The sequence below is a fragment of the Pteropus vampyrus genome, unplaced genomic scaffold (assembly GCF_000151845.1).
Source record: "Pteropus vampyrus isolate Shadow unplaced genomic scaffold, Pvam_2.0 Scaffold132, whole genome shotgun sequence".
Taxonomy (NCBI): domain Eukaryota; kingdom Metazoa; phylum Chordata; class Mammalia; order Chiroptera; family Pteropodidae; genus Pteropus; species Pteropus vampyrus.
Window position 1 is genome coordinate 1,796,463 of NW_011888913.1, and position 273 is coordinate 1,796,735.

Here is a 273-nt window from a genome sequence, read left to right on the forward strand (position 1 = left end):
TAAATACCTCTCCCTCTCCTCTTCCTGTTCTCTCCCCTTTTTCTTGGACTTTGTGATGAACTTTTGTTAAAAACAGTGAACAGAAATGCTAATACCTCATCGGGTGTTGAACGTGTATCGACACCATTTGTTACTTCGAGATCCGAGGAATTAAAAAGAGGGTAAAAGCAAGCACCCCGAAGTGACGGCTTCATCCGAAAGGCCAGTCGTGGAGTGGGGAATCCTGGCATCGCCCCTGCAGTCGGCACCAACAGCCGCGTGTGCTGCTCACAC